The following is a 5,415-nucleotide window of genomic DNA, read 5'->3' as shown; positions in this document are numbered from 1 at the left end:
TTTTATATATGAATTTCGAAAATTATAGTAGCATGCCAGGTTTCTTTTTGTGTTCATAAAGTTGTATAACTAATAGTGAAAACATAGATCCAACTCTAGGGTTGCATGCACACATATGATTGTTTGTATAAAAGTCATCAGTGGTATCAGAGCCATTGGTTTTTGTTTTTCAATTAGATTTATTCAAATGTATGAACTTGACATACTAGGGTTTGTGGCTAATAAACCCTGAAGGCTTGATTTTCGAAATTAGGGTTTCTAAACCCTAGATTTCGAAATTTTTGGTAAGATTTCCTAAACCTTTTTCTTGGGCCCAAAGATTTCGATTTTAGGGTTGTCTAACCCTACAATTTCAAAATTGCCTCTTTCCCATGATTAGATCCTAAATTTTAGGGATTTGGATATTGCCATATCTTGTAATTATCCTTTAAATGTTTAAATTTGGTAATTAAAGATTTTGAATATCCCATCTCATAGTTTCGAATTCTAGGGGATTTAAGGGATTAGGTTAAATTAATTGTTTAATTTAAAAGATATCATTACCAAAGTAAAAGATAATTGTCAAATTAATTAGATAATCATTTCCTTATATGATAAACTTGATTTATTTGAATTATTTGATAGATTATCTTGCAAGAAATTGAATTAGGTCATATTTAGATAATTACTAATTAATTGGTTAATTATTATTATTTGTAATTTGATCTAGAATGTTTTTGCTTATGTTTTTGAAAAGTTTCAAAACTTGCCCTCAAGTTTTGGAATTTAAATTGTTTGACTAAAAGGTTTAATTTTGAAAAAGTTTAAATTCTAAAACCCTAATTTTGAAAAGTTCAAATTACACCCTTATGGTTTTATTAAATTAATTAAGTGTATAATTAAAAGAGAATTAATAAATCTATAATGATATGGTTTATATTTAATTAAATTAAAAGTGTAATTTATAAAATTAAACCACCTAGTATTTTAAAAGTGTAAAATACACTCTTATACTATGTATAACATTAAAAGTCTAATATTACATATGTATAACTTAAATGCTAGTCTTACCGTTAATAGGCCTCATTCACGAAGCCGATATATAAGGGGGGGTATAAGGTTATGGCCTATAAAATGTTCGTTTAATGGGTGTCCACTCTCACGCACCACTTCCTTGATTGGTGGAGGGCCGTTAGTCGAATGGGTAGGATAGGGAAAACCCTTTCCATTAAAAGTATACTGAAGTATAAAGTAACTAAATGTTTTTACAAAATTCCCAATCTTAGTTACTTTAGGCAAAAGTGAATTGATGCAATTCCATGAAATTAAACTTTGTGCCCTTGCGAAGACGTTAGTGGAGCGTGTGTGGTTAACCATCACACTAAATGGTTCTAAGCAAAGGTTGAAAAGGGTGAATCAATGTTTGTCATAGTTCGGTGGAGCGTGTGTGGTTAACCGGCACATCGAATAGGTGACTGTAACATTAGGGGAACCATGTAAGTTCGCATGGTTATTTACCCCCTGTTTTGTGATCCTCGGCATCCCAGTCACAAATCGAGGGGCATGTCGAGATCTAAACATGCCATTGAAAAGTTCAATGAATCTCAAAAGATCTAGGAGTTTTCAATACATTTAAAACTTAAGTTTCCTTTTCGTTTTCAGGGTGGAAATTGGTAAATCGTCATTTACCTACCTTCAAATATTCTGCAACTAGATTACGACATCCCTCTTCTAGGTTGTAGAGTATTGTGTTGGATCCTAGCCTCGATGTTTCATTTGGGTGTCACATCGAGGATTCTAATCAACTTAACTTGAATTTTCTCCCGTTTTGTAGATGTCAAAGCATGACAACTATGGTCTTCCCAAAATTCCATGGAACAAGCTTTCCAAATGAAGATGATGATCCACGATTCGATCGAGGAACAAGAGATCATGCTTCACTTCCTCTATCTCCTCCAATTATTCTCCCTAACCCAGAAGTTCGAAGGCTTGAAAATTTCAAGCTCACTCAAGCCCTTTTGGCAAGTAAACATGGGAAACCTGTGTGTGTACACGTCTTAGAGATGAAGTCACACATTGATATGTTAAGGATATTGGGTGTCGAGATTTCAGGTAAGTTGGCTATTGACTGGGTTCTTCAGTCGCTTCCTGAATCATATAGTGAGTTCGTTAGAGAGTACTATATGATGGATCATGGCGTGACCCTCATTGATTTGACCTGGTTGCTTATAGTTGCTGAATCAGCGATGATTTGGCGAGTTGGTTGAGCAAATTTGTCTGGTAAATCAAACTCCCAAACTTCAATGGATATTGAAATGGTGACATTGGAGATCCAGAAAAGGTAAATTCTGAGATAGTTCCTTGTGCCATTCCAAAAGAGTCCATTTGCTTTTATAGCCAAGAGAAGGGGCATTGGAGACGAAGCTGCCCTATTTACCTAAGAGATCTAAGAGATGGGAGAGTTAAAATGTATGGCTCTACTTTAGGTAAAATCCATCAACTAACTCTTTTAAGTTCCTATTCTAGATTATTGATACATGATGTGATAAGATTACATTTTGATGTTTTGTAGGATCGAAGAAAAGAAAGGAAGCTTAAGGGAAGAAGTGAGCTGAATCTAATCGTGAAGAAATGGATTTCGATCGCATTGCTTGAAGATTAGATTCTTAAGCTACTACTTGGAGTTAGAATAGATTGCTTAAGAATATGTAACAACATAGTTTTTCAATTGCATTGTAAGGACAAATTCTTCAGCAATAAAATAAAATTTGATTTTCTATTATTTATTTATCCTTGCAATGGCATGTATGAAAAAATTGATGTTTGTAAGTTGAATCTTAATTATGTTATTTGTGGAAAGGTCAAGAATTTACCAAATAGGGAAAGTTTCTCATCGCCCAAGTTTCAGTTGCACAGAAACTTGGAATCATACAACTTGGTTGCATGATGAATGAGAAATTTCACATTTGGAAATTAGACTAATTCATTGACAAAGTGTCAAGTGAAGGACAAGGAGATCGAGTACACAAGGTTGTGTGTTGATAAAGTCCACCACAAGAGTAACAAAGATATTCGTCATGATTTACTAAGGTTAAGTGAATATGATTATACTTATGAGATTAAGTGTAATTCTCAGTTGATTGAAAGAGTTTCAATAAATAGCAGAACGAATAAAGAAGAATCAATTAGGCAGAAAGATAAAAGTTTCTCTATTCTAAGAATAAGGGAGAGTACATTTTATTATGTTCTATGATAGGTCTTAATGATTAAGAACCAGATCACAATTGATTCTCTAAGGACATCTTAGTGCACTAGTATGGCTAAGAAGAGGAATCGGAAATTGTTGAAATGGTTAATTCAAAAGGACAAGTCATACTTCGTTCCAAAGTCAAGTCTTAGAATCGTACTCCAAGATTGTGAATTGAGTGACACGCATTCATCAAATGTGAAGTAGAAAATTGTTTTCCTACTCCTACACATTTGAATTTGGTATGTTGTGATGTCTTGAAAAAGCCAAAGACCAACTAAGACCAAATGTGTGTAATGTTTTGATATAGACACACACTAACTCTTGGATATTTTTTTATCAAGAAATGTTCTTGATGATAGAATCTAATATGTCAAGAGTTCAGTGGGAGTATGAAGATATTGAAAAGATTCAAGAATTAATCAAGAGTAAACACTAGCGCATGACTTGAGGTTTGTAACCTATCGTGTTGACATAATTTTGTTTCTGTGCCATTCCAGTTTAAGTTGACTATGCAATGTGAGTTCTGTGAGTTCTCATGTGGATTGCATAGAGTCAAGACACCCTAATCGATGGAAAGTACATTGATAGGAAGGGGTAATCTTATTGTCAACTTGGAAGACATGGTGGGCACCCATGCTGCCATGAGGCAAGAAATTAAAATTAAGTTCAATCCATAAGAGTTGAATTTTGTTTTGATAAATTCACATGGATAAGAAAACATGCACCTTAAAATCTAAGTGTCATAAGATTTCTCTCCGTTTGTGAAGAAATTCTTTCCCTAAGAGAGATTTTAAGAAGATAGTGGTTGTGAAAATTGCGTTCTCAAATTCGATTATGATTACGACATCCCTTTTCATAATTCGAATTGTGAGATTTGGCAATTAGTCTGAATTGTTTAGACACACATATGAGCTATCTAAGGCAAAGGTGTATAAGTTTGAGAAGCTTAGATAAAGGATTATCAAAGCATTAGGTATTAGAAATATGAACTTAAGAAATTCAATAGGTATTGTTTTATGGAAGTTAAGCTGTTTTTTGAATACATGTTAAAGCTAGTGGGAGCATAAGTGTTATGCTTATATGATAATAATCATCATGATAGTTGGAGCATAAATGTTACGCTTGTATGATTATTATGGCAAGTATTGCTAGTTAGCAATATTAATTATAGAAAACAAGAGTTATACTTTGCAAAGTCGTAAAGGGTTGAAAAGTTGTTTTGCTATAATTAAGGGTGAGAATATTGTACTTCGTTTCAAAAGCTAAAGCTTATATTGAGAAATTTTAATAAATTTAGTCAAAGTATACATAATGTGTTCTTAAATTTCGCTTATGATTACGATATCCCTCTTCGTAGTTCGAATTGTAAGAACGTGACACATAAAATTTTATGGCAGAAGATTGATAAAGTATCAGATCTTTATGTAAGACATTATGCATCATGTCCCATATGCTTCGGGTAAAGGATCGATTGTAAATGCTATAATATTTGACCATTCTAAAATTTTCCAAATGTCTATCGCATTAAGAGGGAAAAAGGACTAGAACCGGTTTTGACTAAAATAATTAACAACTATCAAAGGACGATCCAAAGTTCACTGAAGATTGGTTGCTTGTGAGTAGTTGGAAGTATGGTATTGGATGGACCATATCGACATTATTATGAATAGATAAGATTCTATTAAGAATGAGTTGTCATATGGAAAATATGGAAATGTTTCCATATTGGGAGTTGGATATTGAGAATCTATGTTTGGATTAGAAACTTTTATGCAAGAAGGATGTTCAAAGGAATGTACTTTGAGTGAGAGAAATCATATCTATAGAGTTGTTTCTGATAGAGATTGGCCAAGTCTTAAGGATTTTGAGCTATGAATTTACGAAAGAATCATTGCATAAAATGTTAGAATCTAGCATATTCTATAAGTGACAAGAATTCGATATTATTATACTTATGATAAGAATTCAGAGTTGTGAAATGAGTATCATTGGAAATGTGTTCATTTGATATATTTCACAAAGTAAGGACCATAAGTAAACATTGTGTGCATCCTAAGAGCATGGGACAATTGTAGTAATAATTCAAGTAAGAAGTTTATTACCCGAAACAATAAATAATGAGTAATCAATATGGTGATTAAATAAAATGTTTTATTTATACCCAGAGTTTGGGGCCATATGGGATT

This window comes from Lactuca saligna, chromosome 4 (genome assembly GCF_052625555.1).
Source record: "Lactuca saligna cultivar CGN05327 chromosome 4, ASM5262555v1, whole genome shotgun sequence".
Classification (NCBI taxonomy): domain Eukaryota; kingdom Viridiplantae; phylum Streptophyta; class Magnoliopsida; order Asterales; family Asteraceae; genus Lactuca; species Lactuca saligna.
This window is presented reverse-complemented; position numbering follows the sequence as displayed.